This window comes from Dreissena polymorpha, chromosome 11 (assembly GCF_020536995.1).
Source record: "Dreissena polymorpha isolate Duluth1 chromosome 11, UMN_Dpol_1.0, whole genome shotgun sequence".
Taxonomy (NCBI): domain Eukaryota; kingdom Metazoa; phylum Mollusca; class Bivalvia; order Myida; family Dreissenidae; genus Dreissena; species Dreissena polymorpha.
Window position 1 is genome coordinate 48,611,768 of NC_068365.1, and position 18,431 is coordinate 48,630,198.

The 18,431-nt window shown below is 33.3% G+C and overlaps 1 protein-coding gene across 5 annotated transcripts in view; it reads left to right on the forward strand.

Moving 5' to 3' along the window:
- LOC127851848 (uncharacterized) overlaps positions 1-18,431 on the forward strand; it is a 425,589-nt gene that overhangs the window by 404,851 nt on the left and 2,307 nt on the right. Inside the window, exon 1 of one of the 5 annotated variants that reach the window (XM_052385796.1) lies at positions 14,308-14,487. The exons of the other annotated variants lie outside the window; for them this stretch is intronic. The gene's annotated coding sequence lies outside the window, so the exon portion shown is untranslated. Of the gene's footprint in view, positions 1-14,307; positions 14,488-18,431 lie in introns of those variants that run through there. 5 annotated transcript variants of the gene reach the window in all.

Consider the following 18,431-nt stretch of genomic DNA (forward strand, 5'->3'; position numbering starts at 1 on the left):
CATGTACTTAGACAACTTCTGATGTACAAAAACAACAACAAACAACACATTCGCGCATCCTTCAATAACTCCAACCTATATATGTTTGAAAAATCTAACCTTGTAACTTTTTTCCCAAGCAATGATATAATCTTAAATTAAACGTTTTCACCAATATTGACCCCTTCCATCGTCTGATCATTTGATCTCATGTTTAATTTCCACCCTGTTTTAGCGCAGGCCGATTGTCGCATTAAGATCAGATTCTGTCGGGACTGGTACGAACAAACAATATGATGTCTTACATCACGTGTGGCTCACGCTTGACTGGTCATTTAAAACAATAAATCATTCTTGCGTGTGTTGTCGAGAAGACGTTTCACTCATGGAGTTATTAAACGAAACGAATACTTCAAGAAAATAAAAAATCGAAATCAACGAATATTTCGCAAAATATTTCGTAAAATGAATACAACTAATAAAAAATCAATGTTACTTATATCAATAGACAAAATTTGAACGCTAGATGTGGTTTAGTATTCATGAGAGCAACGTCGTTCTTCCGACGTGTTTGAAAAGGATTTATTTGCATATAAATTAGTGTATTGATGTGTTTTACGTTACTTGTGCTTTTGCCAACCAGTCAGTGCGCATGAAAATTCCGGTTTGTAAAAAATAACACTCAACTTGTCTATAAGCCAAAATATTGAAGAAAAGTACTGAAAAATAGCTGATTAAATTCAAACAATTTTGTAAAAAAGACACTATGCAGGTGCGCAGACGCATCCGAGCCACGCCGACGAACCGCAACAAGCTGTCATGGGTTGAACAAATGTCTGTGTGAGTTCTGTCTGACAGGTACAGATAAAATATATAACAGGCAATCTGAAAATTAATCTTGGTGCACTCTTTTCTCGTTTATTATACTTTGAAATGCTTTTTGGGTGTTGACATGTCTTGTTCTGAAATACTACGATTTTGTTATGTATTAACGCGTTTATCTCATGTATTAGTAGTTGTGAAAATATTTGATAATTATATTTGCCACTTAAAATGTGAATGGTATTTGTTTTTAAGCAGTTTACACGTGTCCTTGAGTACCGGGTATATGGCATTGGTCATTTAGACGCAAGGTTGCTTTTGTAGGTTTAAGGAAGTTGTTCACAGTTAGGCAAATTCATAGGTTCAAAAACGAATGTGTCATTGTGTATTATATTCAAACACGCAACACATACTCAATAAAATACTTTTTTTATTCATAATCAACAATAGAAAATCGTATTAAGTGTAACCACATGTGTAGCTGTAAATCAATAATTTAGTGAAAACGTGTATCACAGACATAGCGTTTAAAGAACCATACATATTCCAATGCTTAAGATGGTGTAATTGTGCTATTAGGATGAAGAGGGTAAGACACAGATTGTGTTATATTTACATTCTGATTATGATTATTTAAACAAAAATCATGACCCTACAGTTTTAGTTGGTAAATTCATCAAATGATATGATATGATATGAAAAAAATACTACTGTAAAACAATATGCTCAATAGAAGTAAGACTGCTGCTGCATCGAAATTTCTGATAATTTTCGAGTAGGCCAGTATTATTTGCCTTCGTCATTGTCTTTTCTACAATATCACGCTTTCTTCGCTACGCATTATAACCTTAAAAATAAGGAATAATGCATTAACTTGAAATTCAATGTTTAAATTACCAAGCAAGTTAATGACACCACTTTATTCCTAATAATTTTTATGAAGGATGAAGTCAATCATCTGAACGCACATGCGTAATATAAGGGTCAAGATATTTCACGCATACTTGCAGACGCTTGATTATATGGTCGCGTTCTGAGAAAACTTTGCATAATGCCTGTGCGTAAATTGTCGTCCCAGATTAGCCTGTGCAGTCCGCAAAGGCTAATCAGAGATGACACTTTCCGCCTAAATTGGATTGTTGTATAGAAGAGACTTCATTGAAACTAAAAATACCATAAAAGCGGAAAGTGTCGTAGACACTTTACGCACATGACGCGACTCATATTTTGTTGTAAGCTTACGTGTAACTTGAAAACATGCCGCCTATACAGTATAGATATAGGACTGTAAAACCATTACTGATTTGTAAAATAGTGATATAATATCCGCGCATATTTAATTATACATGCACAATTATGCATAAAGTACATATATCGTGGGCAATAATACAATATCAAATTTCGCATATAATTTTATAACCACCTTTAATATTTGGGTAAATAAATGAATCGTACATTTTACCACATGTGCACGATGCACATCTCACGATTGCGAGTCATGTGGATTTACTAAAGTAAAAAGCACTTAATTTTCGTAATTAAACAAGTGGCGGTTCGACTTGCGGTAACACAAAACCAATTTAATAATGTGGCCTAGTTTGAAGACAACAGAAATCCAACAACAAATGTGCTGACTCATCGTCGGGGATCTTAAGGAAAAGTGGAACGATTTTTTATCAGGTGTACCTGTCGGGTAGTGAAAAAGTGTTCATTATTGTTTCACTGCGATAACGATCATATAGAAACACGTAGAGCACAACTTTTTACGGAAGTATTTAAGACTTGGTATTTTTTTGAATGTTTTTGTATATATTAAAAGCAATATAATGTTTATTATTCCATTTTATTTCAAAGTTAATTATTTAAACCTAAGTTTACATATTCCCCCTTTATATATTCTTAGAATGAGCATATAAGATGGCTTAATAAAACGGACCAATGTATTGAATGTGTTTATTATGTATAAATAATATTGTTTGTTAGAAATACTTTGATACTTTGTTTTTGTTAGTTTAAATTGATAACAAAATGAATAAATTGATACATGATTAATATGCCATTATCTTATGTAATTAATGACAACACAAATGACATACCCATGAAATATGGTCCGTTTTGAAACAGTTATTATTACTTAAATCGTTTTACGCTCGGATTCCCCGACTACCCCACATTTCGCAACAGTATGGCTGATTTTCTTTACCTTATACGCACATTTCATACACATCATGTCAAATTTTTTAACCGAATACCCACATTTCATACACATCATGTCAAATGTTTTAACCGAATACCCACATTTCATACACATCATGTCAAATGTTTTAACCGAAAACCCACATTTCATACACATCATGTCAAATGTTTTAACCGAATACTTACATTTCATACACATCATGTCAAATGTTTTAACCGAATACCCACATTTCATACACATCATGTCAAATGTTTTAACCGAATACCCACATTTCATACACATCATGTCAAATGTTTTAACCGAATACCCACATTTCATATACATCATGTCAAATGTTTTAACCGAATACCCACGTTTCATACAGATCATGTCAAATGTTTTAACCGAATACCCACATTTCATACACATCATGTCAAATGTTTTAACCGAATACCCACATTTCATACACATCATGTCAAATGTTTCAACCGAAAACCCACATTTCATACACATCATGTCAAATGTTTTAACCGAATACCCACATTTCATACACATCATGTCAAATGTTTTAACCGAATACCCACATTTCATACACATCATGTCAAATGTTTTAACCGCATACACACATTTCATACACATCATATCAAATTTTTTAACCGACTACCCACTTTAATACACATCATGTCAAAAGTTTTTACCGAATACCCAAATTTCATACACATCACAGTCATATTCTTCATATTCGATGAGTCAGGATCCAGACCTTGGTGTTTGCTAAAATAAAATAGTGATAATAAATGTTATGTTTATATTGTCTGTGCTGAGAAAATGGAATCTATTTATACGCATATCTTTTCAATCTAGTTCGTCAACAAATACATCGTTGTTTCATACAAACTATATTATTCAATAATATTCAGAACGCAAATGTAAATGTATACTGTGGAAGTCTTGCATTAATACAGCAAGGTTCTGAGTTAGTATAAATACACATGCATTGATAATTTACAAGTGTTATTATCTTTTCCTGATATGCTATGCCTATTTTGATAGGTATGTTAATATAAATTGCCAAAACTGACGGTTCATATAAATATCTGGCATAGACAAGCGATATAAATAGTATTGGACGACTGCATTTATACTAGGAAGCTTTTATGGATACATTGAACACAATCGTTTGCTATGGAATTTAATATATGATAATGCTACGGCGAAGAGTTTGCCATAACGTTTATTGTACACGTGTCATTCCGTAAGAGAACGTTTATGAGTACTATTTTCATATTGCTATAACACAAATATCACTTTTTATAAAAGAATCACTTACCATGCGGTCTGAAAATTTAAATTCTCGGGATGTATCAAATACAAATTAATGTTTGCTGATATATTTATGTAAGGATACAATATGGAACAATTATTGGAATTTATTAATTGCAGCAAATGTTATTGGCATTTATTTCAAAATTGTTAGCTGTGTTAAAATAAACTTAGAGCAAATAATTGTATTTATTGTATTTATTTAAAAAAATGTTAATCTCGTATGCATACATATGTTTTGAAAATTCAAAAACATATTCGATATTTGCTCATCTCCACTATAGAAATGGCATGATCATTTATGTTAACTTAACACCTTTTTCACAACGTTTGATTTTTTGTTGTTATGTTATTTTATTTTATTTTTTTTTCACAAAATACGGAAATATGGATGTCTTATCATGTTGACATATTAGTTGTAAATATATGTGTTTAGACGATGTACTATGTGCAAGTCTTGAATAAAAAAGTCTGTCTGTCTGTCTATCTGTCTGTCATTCCGTAAGAGAACGTTTATGAGTACTATTTCATATTGTTATAACACAAATAACTCGTCAGTGTTCGCCTTATATCATGTTTTCCTTCGCAGATATACAAGGAATTAAATGACGTATTTGTATTTGACAAGTTTATTTGTTGATTTGTTAAATTTGCCAGCAAATCAGGAACAACAGAACAACTATTGGATGGACGTTAGTAATTTAAAATTAATGTCAATTATGTGACCACCTATCGATTTGCAAAGATACCACGAATATAGGCGATAATAATTATATATCTACTAGGTTAACACGATCGTTGCAAAAGAATGGTACATAACTAGTTCGTCATGATAAGATCAAATTGATATGTTTATGTTCATCGGGATACAAGTATCGCAAGCGCAGAATCTGCCCCGAGGCACTGTGTTCGTATATTATGTATGTATATGCTGCACTGTTGATCTGTTAGACGATGCATGCAAAACAAACATTGAATATGTCTGAACATGTTTCTGCGATGCTGACGATTATATTTGCATTGACGCAATTTATTTATGTGACTGCGTATTTCTTTTGAATGTCATTTGTAATAGTAAAACCATGAAATTCTCATTTTGATTCCTGATACTTTTTAATACATTTATGGAGCGAATGCCGCATTGCAATAATACACCCCTTCTGTTGATATTTTTTTCCTATTTGTTCGTCTTCTATTGATTGATAATGTATTCGAAATGCATATCTTTTACTTCGTAAACTAGTGAATATATTTGTATTTCACGCAGGATATAGTTATGAAAAATAGGAGTTGTTTTGATCACATAGGTATAAAAAAAATTAAACTTAGAAGACGACCACTGTACCATGCTTCCTTGAAGCCTTTTTAACTTACAAAAGTAATTGTTTAACACTACCATGAGTTTTTTTAATATAGATAACATGCATTTTCAGCAACACGTACACGCAGGGTTTAATTTATATGTTCATATACATTTTACAATGAACATTATCAAGAACTATTGATGATACTTTGAAAATGTATTTGTTACTGGCATCGTTTGACACAACAAATATCACACATATTTTGTTTGAGCAAAATCTACATGATATGAATTTAAAAATTGTACATTGCATTTGTCATATGAAAGATAAACATATTTGTAATGGTTGTAAGGTAACATATTGTTGTGTTTGATATTAAAAAAAAATTCATTTATGTCGGCAAACATTAACCCATTATGCCTAGCGTCTAGAAAAAGGCCTTGGAAAACAGCGTAGACCCAGACGCCGCGTGATGCGGCGTCTCATCTGGGTGTGCGCTGTTTACTTAAAGGAATTCTGTAAGAAATATTCTAAATAAAGAAATTAATTTACTAGACATCCCTAAATTTGGAAATTAATTGATCCAATTTAGAAGGAGGGAAGAGTCCACTAGGCATAAATGGGTTAACTATACGCAGAAAATTATCGCATTTACGGAGAAGATTATGACCCAATCTTTATTTCAAGCGAAAGTATATGGGTCGTGCTCTGTGAAAAAGGGGGTTTAATTCATGTGCGTAAAGTTTCGTCCCGTATTAGCCTGTGAAGTGCACACAGACTTATCAGGGTAGACATTTTCCGCCTCAACTGGACATTTTCTAAGTGCGATTATCTTTAAACGAAAAATACAAAAAGAGCGGAAAGTGTCGTCCCTGATTAGCCTGTGGGACGACATTTTACGCATATGCATTAAAACCCCTTTTGACAAGCACAGCCAATATAAATAAGGATGTTTATGCCAATATGAATATTGGCATTCAATCTTTCAATCAATGAATTTAACATCCCGTAGTCGTTTCAAAACGTTTTTTGCTAAACGCAAGATTATCCGGATCTGAGTTGATAAAATGTAATTTTAGCGAATGGATTAAGCGATATTCAAGGCATCCAATAGCACTAGATTAGAGACAGAAACAGTGTTCGGTAAAGGTACGTATTGTAATCAGCACCGCAATCCGGCTTGTTTTATCTTAAAGATTAAGGGAGTATTAAATACCGAGAAAATATCCAATTACTGCAATACTCTCTCTTGAGTTCTTCTGGCAAAGGTTTATTGTAGTAATGCACCAAATGCTACCTGTCCATGTTTTAAGTGGTAGGCTATGCGGTAAGTAGTTCAATTAAAAAACAACAACATCAGGCATGTAGTTAAAACACTATAGATAAGCAAAGTTGACTATAAAAGTTTTTTGTTTTAATATCAGCCCATGCATCTGATCAACATGGCTATTGTCCAGTTTCCAGTGTATAATTACACTCAGCACATTTACAAATGCGATATGAGGTACAATAATACAAATACAGATACAAGATTCAGGACAGACTGCGGGTATACACAATTATTATGATGAGTGTGAATATATATTAATATGTATATAGTGCAATAATTCTGCAAACAAAATAAAAACATACATAGACAATAGCTTGTTGTATGCCGGATGGCTAATGTATTCTGTTCAAAACATCCATCATTTAAGAACTTGCCTAGATTCAATAGTATGTGTTTATTCTTTACGTTTATTAAGGCGTCAAAACTTACGCAATTACTGTTTCTTTCATATTTTCGAGGTATATTTTTGTGATTCGTTAAATACAGTACATTTAAAAAGGTAATGCAATTCGTCACCAACTTCGCGAGCGTTACATAAAGTGCACAGTCTATTACCACGTTCTATATTTGACCATCTAAGTTTTTCAATTGGAAATTGGTTGTTACATATTCTTAAATTAAACCAGTTATGCCTAACGTCTGGAAAAAAGGGCCTTGGCAAACAGCGTAAACCCAGATGAGACGCCGCATGATGCGGCGTCTCATACGGGTCTGCGCTGTTTGCTTAAAGGAATTTCTGTAAGAAATATTCTAAATATAGAAATAAATATACTAGACATCTTTAATTTGTTTAATCAATTGATCCAATTGAGAAGGATGTGAGAGTCCACTAAGCATAAATTGCATTGTTTAATAAAATTAGTTCACAGTGTAAAATATATTGTGATTATAACTCATTTACAATGTTTATCCACATAGATCTTTATACATTACACATTAAAATTAAATCAAAGCTATTAAACTTGACAGCTGCGTAATATGCGTAACTCGCAGTCTGTTCAGGTTGTATGATATTTGCTGCCCATCAGTATGTAAGGTTTTAAGTTGAAGCCTTAAAACTTGAATCTAGTAAGAAAGGTCTTAAAGTAAATTAAACTTTCTAAGGGACTACAAATGGGTGAAATACGTATCGAAGTGGTAAAAAGTTAAACCATTTAATGTGCTACGCTATTGTACTGCTATTTAAATAGCTCCAGACAAACAGCGTGCATTTAGGTATTGACATTAATCCAATTTAATCTCCATATAGTATGGATGGTTGCTAAGCAAATGCTTGTCATTGAACGTCGTTGTGATAGAGAAACAACATTTTTCTTGTGTTGGCTGAATCTGTATATTTGTGATATATTACGATAACGCAAAAGCTCATGGTTTTCCTATTGGTATCGATTTCAAATATATCATACTTGATACTAAATTCTATGTTGATTACGTAACTAGTTCAATACAAATTCAAATTAGAACTATTGTGTTTTTTAAAAGCCCAAAATAATTAATTGAGCTAAACGTTGCTTCAATTTCATGTAATGCTTCTCTAACAGGTTAACGTTTTGTATAGAAAGTGCTTATGCTATTACGATGTCGGTCGCAATCTGTTATCCGCACAAACACAAACCAGTTTTGCTGGATGAAATTTGGAATGTTTAGTTCATGCTATTAAACAACTTAATTTTGAAAAGTATGACAACCTGTCATAATTTACTAGACGAAACATTATGTATAACGCGCAAAAGCTTATAACCAACAATCAACATGTATAAATTTCTCTTTGGTTTGCTCTTACAGCTGTATTCGCTGCGGAGATAATAAGCGAGGGGCTATTCATCAGGGACATTTATTCCACTTATCAAATTACTGTTGACGCATTTATTCTCGTAGCTTAAGGCTACCTGATCACTATTTCCAGAATGCTTTAAATTGTTTTAAGTGGTTCCGTTTTGTCGATCACAGCAGTGTCTGTACAATACTTTCGAGAGAATAAAAATAATCAATAAAACCTAATTAGAAATAATTTCACATACACTAGATTCGTTAATCCCAGATTCATCCACGTGTTAGATACTGTTATAAATTGGTTACTTGAAAATAAATATGGCCGAACGACAAATAAAACATTGTGACTTTGCTCTGCTATAACGCACACTTTCGCAAACATTGTGACTTTGCTCTGCTATAACGCACACTTTAGCAAACATTGTGACTTTGATCTGATATAACGCACACTTTCGCAAACATTGTGACTTTGCTCTGCTATAACGCACACTTTCGCAAACATTGTGACTTTGCTCTGCTATAACGCACACTTTAGCAAACATTGTGACTTTGCTCTGCTATAACGCACACTTTAGCAAACATTGTGACTTTGCTCTGCTATAACGCACACTTTAGCAAACATTGTGACTTTGCTCTGCTATAACGCACACTTTCGCAAACATTGTGACTTTGCTCTGCTATAACGCACACTTTAGCAAACATTGTGACTTTGCTCTGCTATAACGCACACTTTAGCAAACATTGTGACTTTGCTCTGCTATAACGCACACTTTAGCAAACATTGTGACTTTGCTCTGCTATAACGCACACTTTAGCAAACATTGTGACTTTGCTCTGCTATAACGCACACTTTAGCTCGGGAAAAAGAAAGATACTTGTAATTCTTGCAAAGTTGAACAGCTGTATGATGCTAAAATATGTTCAGTGATGTGTCGGATATAGATTTTACTTGTGTATGTTTTAGTGATTTCTTTTAATAGACGCTAAGAAGTTTTTATGCGTGTATATTTATTAAAATAAAATGAAAAGTTGCCCATTATAAAAGGAAAGCTACACAATTGCTTTTGACCCTTTCATGGGATATGTTTGAAACTGTGCAAAACCACTCAGATCGGTAGGAATTGTTTGACTCGTGGTGTTTGACGGAACTGCATTGAATATACCCTCTTACACTAAACGCGGTGTTTGACGGAACTGTATTGAATATACCCTCTTACACTTAACGCGGTGTTTGACGAACTGTATTGAATAAACCCTCTTACACTTAACGCGGTGTTTGACGGAACTGTATTGAATATACCCTCTTACACTTATCACGGTGTTTGACGGAACTGTATTGAATATACCCTCTTATACTTAACGCGTTGTTTTGCGGAACTGTATTGAATATACCCTCTTACACTTAACGCGGTGTTTGAAGGACTTGTATGTGACAAACACTCGTACATTATCGACGGTACTCAATGGGCCTTGATGTAAGTTTTGGTTTTATATCACATATAGCAATACATCAATTGTTTCAATTATTTTAAAATTGTTTAACATATAACTCCAAAGACGTATATCTTTGAAATTTAATGTAAACAAGTTTAAAGACAAAATACATCAAAGAACAACTGCTCTGACTCATTGTCGGGAATTTTCCCTAAGAAAAGCAGAACAATATTTATTGGCAGGTGTATCTGCAATGAGGTAAACAAGTGTCCCGTGCTCAGTTAATACTACATCGTTCTCACAAAATTTGCATTGCACTGGTTTTGTACGGGGTTAATTTTAATGTATAGCTGTTTTTGAACGACATGTGTCTTTATATTAAGGATTTATAATGTTAATAAACCTGTCTGTGGTTTAGTCGTATTAAATGCGTGATTGATAAAGTTTCCCCTTTATGTATTTTTAGGTGTACATTAATGATTGATGAGTACAACGTTCAATTCTGTTCATATGTTTATACTGCATTTAATATTTCTCTTTTGTAAGGAAGTCTATTAAGTTTTATTATATCAATAAAAATGATAGAGTGAATATAATACAACATGATTTATTTGTTATTATCTCCAGTCAATACAAAGATAACGAATGACGTATTACACATGTGCATTAAATAGGTCTATTTAAACATAAAGTTTAATGTTACTAATTGGATTCATCGATAGACCCACATCTAAAACTTGTGTGTAGTAGTTTACAGCATGTGTATTTAAAGCTTATAGTAAATTTTATGTGCATATAGGTTGTATTTAATATAATGAGCCAACGGTCGCAAATCCTCTTGACATGTACCTACTTATAGCTTGGCACATTTGCGTTTCAAGACCGTATAATGTATGCATAACGTTGACGAATACTGCAATCAACACATTTTTGTGCTGTGATTTTATGCGTTTATCTACTTTTATGATGAAAATGAAGTGCTGTTGATTCTTAATAATTTCATTAAGTTTGTGTGCAGTGAACAAGAACTATAACTCTTGGTACCATTGTTTTACAGTTTTTGCCCTTTGTGATTGTGTGTACTTAAATTTTGAGTAGAACATATCTCGAACGGTATCAGAGGAATTAACTTGAAACTTCATAGTCGGTAGATCTCATTGAGGGGATTTCATTGCACAAGAACTGTATCTCTTGCTTAACTTTATATGAGTTATTGCTGTTTCTTAATTGTTCTACTTAAAATGTTTGCCGGAAAATATCTCGGAATATAAAAGAGTTATCATCGTTAAATGTAGGTATATCTCGTTTAAGAGGCGCAATGACATCTGTCAAAAATAAGAACAACTGTTATCAGGAAGCTGTTGTTCCCCCTCCCCCCGCTCCCGCACGTGAATCGTTAATGAACGTTGGTTTATGATTTCAAAAACAACAACAACAACAACATAGGGCCAATTTATACATTTCCGTTACAATACATTTTTACCAAAGGTATACATTACGCATTAATATTTGTACGCATGTTCTTCATCTCACGAACATATTGACATAGAAGGTATTTTTTTTTTAAACTAGAGCATTCATAAGTAACTTAAATAGGATCACTAATTGCCAAATACCCTACCTTGAAATGAATACGTTGAAAACAAATTCCGCGTTTTATTTTATTCAAAATTTAAAGTTTTTATAACCGAATGTGTATTGTATGGTATTATTCATAAATAAGTGTGCTAACATAAGTGTTTTTTTTTAAATCTTATTTGTTGTTGACAACAAATATCATGCATTGCGTCATACAAATACATCATATGATGAAAAAGAATAAGAACTTAAGTGTCAGTGTAGACCTTGGTAGTCATGCGATAATATAGAAAAGCGCTGAGTCCGTTTCAGTTCCAACTCATTGATAAATAATACGTGGTATTACATTAACACTCAAATAGTCTACAGAGATACCATGCCTTGGGTCGGTATGTAAGACTTTCATCGCCAGAATCGACCGATTGTAACGCTGTATACAATTATTGCCGCCCCACATTATGTGTTTATCGCCCTACGAGGATACTAGTGTGTACCTTTGTAATTGTTAAACACTGCTTGCCGAACATACATTTAATATGACTGAGGTATTGTTTTACATAAAACAATGTAAATAAGAAAATTGAACAAGTGTGTTCCCAGCAAATATATCACTTAAAATGTCTCATCAAATATTTCACTTAACAGTTCCCAACTAGTATAGCATTAGAATGTTTCCAGCTACTATATAGTAATTTTAAAAAAATCAAGTCCTTTAGCTTTCGAAACTTCCGTGATCCTATAGCTCTAGAAAGGTTCAGCTACTTGATCATTAGAAAGTTCCAAGCTGCTATATCACTTAACAGTTTCGAGATTCTATCGCACTATTAAACAATAGTGAAACAATGTTTCCGTTTCCGTGTTCATATTTAAATTGCATGGCATAAAGAAGTTGATAAACTACACATTTCTAACAATTCAATCTGCTTATAAATACTTGTAAACATATGGAACAGGTTGTACTCAGAAGGTCCTTTCAACCATCACACCAGAATAGTAACGATGTAAAGCCATTGCATTTGCTGCTTTGTTCTATCGTTATTTAAAGGGGTCTAGACAATCAATATACATAAAGTAACGGAAAACAAAAAAAATCCGTAAAGTATGGATAGTTGCCAAGCATATGCTTATTATCTTACGTCCTTGATAGAGAAACACCGATGTTTTTGCCCACCTGCTGTCGTTGTTTGTATATAAGAGAGAGATGTGCCATGATAATGCAACAGTTCTTGGCCTTTCTTTTTGGTTCGATTTCAAGTATATCACAAGAGCTGATACAAAATATAATATTTATGTGCACGAATCCACTTCAAATTTTATTTATGTTACCACTCTGCTGGCATTAAAAATGCGAATTTTTCTCTGCTTATGCATTGAAATGCTTTCCTAATATGTCTACGTTTTGCGTCAAAACCCATTATCGTATCGATGCTAATCCATTCAAGTCATGCAACAGTGTAAGTAAGAAAAACAAAACTTAGTATTTATATCATGCCACCCAACAACTCCCTTTTCTCAAAGTATGACAGCTTGTCCAAATGTTTTTAACGGAACATTAAGAATATAACGCGAACGCTTAGAACCAACCACTAAAATGTATTAATCTCTCTGAAGTGCCAACTGAGAACAATGGGTTATGGAGATAATCAACGAGGGTTGATTCGTCAGACACGCGAATTCAATTTATTGAAAAGGTATTGATGCATACACTTGTATAGCCAGATGGGTTTGTTTATAACTACTTCCAGAAAGTGATAAATTCGTTATCGTCAACATCGTTAAAACTTAACCATTTTGTTCGGTCGCAAATTATCATGCCTGCACGATTATAATTGTGCATGAATTAGCTAGATTTTTGGAAAAAAACTAATAATCTGGGTATAAATCAAACTTACCGTTTTGAAATCTTTTCATATTCCACATACCTACAGTTAAATGAATTGATATACGATTGGAAGAAAACATTGTTTGTATCTACGATTTAAATGTTTTCCCAAAAAATTGTGGTGCTCCGGATCGGAACTAATTGACAATAAGCAAAACAGTTGGAACGACAAATCATAGAGAGTGCTTTGATTTAAGAGTAAATTAAAATCATGTATATCATAATTGATGAAATTCTGACCCACCTCATTGGTTCTTTATTTCAGGCAATTTACGAATGGCGATTTATAATGACAAATTGCAACAGAGCAAAGCTGCTAAAACAAGAAAATACACACACAAATTGTGAATGTCCCTCAGAGAATTTTTATAAAATAGTCTGGCCTTTCTGGAAATTATGCTCGTCATAGTATTTAATAAATTATATTGATATAAAATAAATAACTTATGATACGTAGGTACGATTATTTTCTGACCTCAGGCGTGTAGAATGGTATTATATATCTAACACCAGCAGTTACTATCTTTAAAATTTAATTTCACACTATCCGATATTTTCTGTTATCAATCCTCATTATACAGTCTCTCACAGCGCAGTATAGTTAATGCAGAGCACTATGCGAAAACCCGTAGATAACGCCAGCATGCACCAGACAGAAACAACTTCTTTATCGACCCTCAGTTTACTGGTAACAGCTGCATAGCGTGTTATTTGAGGAATGCAAGAGCTATACAGAAGCAGTATGTGAGAAAGTGGTATTCACCTCGATCCAGAAAATTTGTTAGGTGATATATATCAGAAGTTAACGGGGAATTCGATGTGCAAATGCAGTGTTTTATTGACTAAAGAACGTCATCGTGACTGGTTTTCGGATATTGTTTGAACGGTTTGTATTTACACTAAAATGATAGAACTGATGTAATTTTTTTCAAGTAATTACGTTTACGTCAATATTGATTTTCTTTTTTTATTTTTAACATTTGACGACAATATTTGACACTCGTTGTCATCTAATAACTTTTTTTTAATTTGTTCAGGAACTGTGCTAGTAAGCTTGTTAAATGTTCGCTGGCTTACACGATTCCTGATGAATAAATTAAATATGGTATGAAATTACAACTCGTATCTGATGCCATACTTCATCCATATTAAAATAAAATTAAATAATGGAAATTCGAATTGTTTAAAGTTGTTTAATGTGTTCAACTAGTATGGCTTAAATATTTTAGGGGTTTTGTGACAGGTGTATATGGTTCATATGAAATCGTTTTTGCTTTTATGCTCTATTTGCGAAACAATGTTTTCTTGAACGGATGTTCGATTCCAAACTTAGTTACATTTTAAATATTAACAGGTTTCCATGACGTGCAATATAAACCTCTTTCGGTAAAATCATTATCAAACCGTGTTGTCTCATAATGAAAATAATAATAATGCTTAACATTTATAGCTGCAAAAAGGGCTACTTACTGCGTGCTAAGCAAACTAAAATAACTGCCGTTTTCTACATGTAAATGTTTAAGTAGAAAGTTAATTACTTTAATGTATAGGTATTTCATTTAGCAATAATATTGATCAATAGGTTCGAACCGAAAAACATCACAACATCAATTATATATACATGTTTTGGACAGTTTAAGACGTCATTGCATTTTACTCCCCACACAAATTAAATCACAAAATACCTGTTTATTCGATGTAGATTTGTTTCATTAAGTGATTACATGGATATAACCAGTTTGCGCCGTTAAATTAATAAGAAACGTTCTTACACTATATTATGGATTTCAACACCTAGTTCGATTGTACACAAATAAAGTGTTGACGTATTAACCCTTTGCATGCTGGGAAATTTGTCGTCTGCTAAAATGTCGTCTGCTGAATTTCTAAAATTAGCATTTTCTTCGATTTTTTTCAAAGAATATTATCAGAATAGCAAACAGTTTGGATCCAGATCCTCATCTGGATCCAAACTGTTTGCAAAGGCCTTAAAAATTCGGTTCCCGCATTGTAAGGGTTAAATCAGCTGCCATTGTGTATCGACGTCTTGGAGCATATGAAGCAATCTTTCATCGCAGCGTCATCAGATTTTTATCCTTACCACTATCTAGCCTTGCTTATTTAATTACAGAAGCGATCAATGTCTGTGGTTACATATGTGAATATCAGACGCAAATGTCTGTCATTATAAACGAGAGATCTGTATTTTATGAACTATTAATCAGAAGATGACATCAAATACGGACATATTCTACCATTGTGTGCTAATTTGATCACGGGAAGAATGCGTCTTGGTTATTTATATCTGTACAATATGTTCTCTTGCTATTCTTATTGAGCAGGAATAATTTGATCACATATTAACGAAATAACAAATCGCTTATCTTTTGTCATGGGGTACACAAAATATATATTAGTACACAGACAATGCAAAGAAATAACATTTAGGTCGTAGACACATATTTAGCATATATTTTCGTTTGTTGTAATTATAATTTGATAACATTATAAACTGTACTAACGCGAAATACTTTGGACTGTTCCTACTGTTTTTGTAATGCTTCTGGTCAACACCTGGATTGCTTCAATAAAGTATACAAGTCATGACTTAAAAGGGTCTGGATGGCCGAGAGGTTTAGGCGACTACCTTGTAATCCGTAAGGTATCGGACGTTGAATCTCAGTGGTGTCTGACGTTTTCCTTTAAATTGTGTCGTCTTGTTAAACTTGATCTTTTTGTCTCCAATATTTTCATAATCCATTTTAGGCATTTAATGACACAGTCAAATAAATGCTTTATTTTCTGAACAACCAGAGATGCGCCGTTCATGTATGCTGGGTTTGTCAACTGTTGTGTGTGAATTGTGTAATTTGTGATTGGAAGTTTAAAAAAAAACATTTTTGCAATGTAAATAGTACGACTGTAGGCACATGTGTAACAAAACTGACATGACCAGCATAGCAGGAATCGGGGATATAGCATTTAACCCGGTGAAATTGTGTAATTTACTACGCTGATTAAATCTGCATGAATTTAATGATAAAACACGCTGGCAGCAGCAATTTTGTGTACATCACATGGCTAGGGTCAACGTTTACTTCACGTCCATAGTGTATCTTACATACTTTTTTTACAACATCAAGTATTACAATCTAGATTGAAAATAACAATACAAGCACCATTATAGATGCATGAATACATGGTGACAATGTTATATACTGTCATGAATTTCATGATCACTAATTTATGTTAATGTGTCTATAACAAAATGTTGAAACAAACATTTTACATTGACAAATATTTTTCTTCCGCTAACTTTTATATAAAGTCCTGGGGTTTACGTACGATGGATAGTATTACTGTCAACTATTTTGATAACTATGGTCTTTATTTTTTGTACCATTTCATGTTCTTAATCATCTTTAGCTATTAGTATTATTTTTCAGAAAACAACCAATACTCCATAGATTTTGCAGATTAATATGCAGATTAAAAAAGACAAAATTATAGATTGACGATTGACAGTTACTTAATTGATTATAAATAAATTACAGCTAGTTAAAGTTAAATAATTTTGAAAGCTTTTTCCAGAATCAAGAGTGGTAAATATAGCAATGAGAATGTATGAACAAATGTCAATGGCCATAAGCATGTCGACAGATGGCTACTTGGGTAAATGACTGAAATAGCTTTAATTTAGACAAGCCGTCAGTTCGGCGAAAAGGCTCGCTGAATTAAGAGATCTCTTGAATGGCATTATCGATTTACGGTAAAAAGAAGACTGCGTGACATTAATGATGCCCTATTCGCATGTCAGAGAACATATAGGTGAAAGAGCTCAGTGAAATGTAGCACGAAAACGTATTTGCCTTTCTAAAAACGCATGATTTCTTTCTTGGAAACTTTACTTAGCATGATAGCAATGACATTGATGATACGAATTCGTATTTTAATTGTTATTTGTGAAGAATTTGATATGTTACTATTTATGTTTTGTTCTCAGAAATTGCGTTCCTTCTCTTTTAGTCAAACTTGTTATAAAAATGCCCTTAAGGACATATTGAAAAGAGAAAATCATAATTGATTAAATAAACGAAATATTGAACGAATAACGAATAAATAAGATCATTAGAGTCGTGTTCTGAGAAAACTGGGCATAATGCATATGCGTAAAGTGTCGTCCCAGATTAGCCTGTGCAGTCCGCACAGGCTAATCAGGGACGACACTTTCCGCCTGAACTTATTTTCGGTAAGGAGGGACTTCCTTGAAACTAAAAATACCATAAAAGCGGAAAGTGTCGACCCTGATTAGCCTGTGCGGACTGCACAGACTTATCTGGGACGACACTTTACACACATGCTTTAAGCCCAGTTTTGTCAGAACATGACCCATTAAAACTTACATTCGATACTATTTTCTTTTGTAAAAACAACAACAGCTACAATAGAACCCATGGCGAGAATGTTACAAACAGCGTAGCGCAATAATGAAAAGGAGACATAGTATCATGTTCTGAGAAAATTGGGCTTAATGCATGTGCGTAAAGTGTCGTCTCAGATTAGCCTGTGCAGTCCGCACAGGCTAATCAGGGACGACACTTTCCGCTTAAACTAGATTTTCGGTAAAAATGGACTTCCTTTAAACGGAAAATACCATTTATGCGGAAAGAGTCGTCCCTGATTAGCCTGTGCGGACTGCACAGGCTAATCTGGGACGACACTTTACGCACATGCATTATGACCAGCTTTCACAGAACAAGACACATATTCACGTGTGATCTTTAATGAAGGTTAACAATAAAGGTGTAAACGAAAAAAATGTTTACAGAG